Raw genomic sequence first — 1,104 nt, forward strand, 5'->3', positions numbered from 1 at the left:
ATATATAATTTATTTTTTAAGTATCCTTGGTAATAATAGAGTAAAGACAAACCTCGTTTATCACTTTTCAGTTTCAAGAAATACCACTCAGATGCGCTAACCTTGTCCAGCGAGGCACCAAGTGGGAAAAGTGAAGCCAGGCCCACTCTGTGAACTAGTTGATGGTGAGAGCCAAAATAATCGTAGCTATTTTGTTAAAATTGCCTCAAATCTGAAAACTGCCAGAGGCGAGTACGCGACTTTCCTTGCTCCCTCCTCCCACCTAAAAGCTTCCGTGGGGAACCTGCTGGGCTGCTAGCACTCAGTTTGCCTCTCCCAGGAGCACTTGGTAAAATGTTTTTAGAACACTCATGTTTATGACGCCCCCGGGAAAGAAGGTGGGCATTCACCTCAAGTCAAGGATGTCTGTGCAGCCCGTCTCTGTCCCGCCTCCCAAAGAGGAGAGAGGGAGAGCAGCAAAGCTGGAAAGGTTAGGAGCCGCCTGAGGTTTGATTCAAGAAAGAAAGCGCCTCTGAAGGCGGGAGACAGAACCAGAGGGTAGGACCACGCCCCTCGGTGGCTCGGGACACCCCAAAGCGCAGGTGAAACCAACCAGCCACCCCGTTATGCGCACCCCCGGGAGGACCTGGGAGAGGTTCTCTCTGTGTGGCAAGCACAGGGGTGGGCAACAGTAGGTTTCCGTTGTGCGTACGCAAAACACAGAGTTTATCCTTGCATGATTATTTATTTATTGTATGATTTATTTGTGTCGCAGCTATAAACCAACTTTTGCCCACCCCTGTGTTCTCAGTAAAATCTAGCCAGTCTTTCTATGGAAACTATGACAGTTAAGACCGGTGGAGCACTTTTACAAACTAAAATTTCATTCCTTTAGCTAAAAAAAAAAAAGTATGTTAGTCTTGTATGTAGCACATGCAGCCTCATTTTCTGAGGAAAAAGATACTGGACATCATTTGAGCTTCTTCTTTATGGTCATCAGCTGGCACGAAGGAGCCTGGTCTTATCTGGAAACTGGAGAACTAAGTTCAGAAATGAACAAAGTATCACTCAGACAACTAGAATGCCTTCTGTAGAGGAGGGATGGTGCTCCGTGCCCCCCCCTGC

The sequence above is a fragment of the Myotis davidii genome, unplaced genomic scaffold (assembly GCF_000327345.1).
Source record: "Myotis davidii unplaced genomic scaffold, ASM32734v1 scaffold217, whole genome shotgun sequence".
Classification (NCBI taxonomy): Eukaryota; Metazoa; Chordata; class Mammalia; order Chiroptera; family Vespertilionidae; genus Myotis; species Myotis davidii.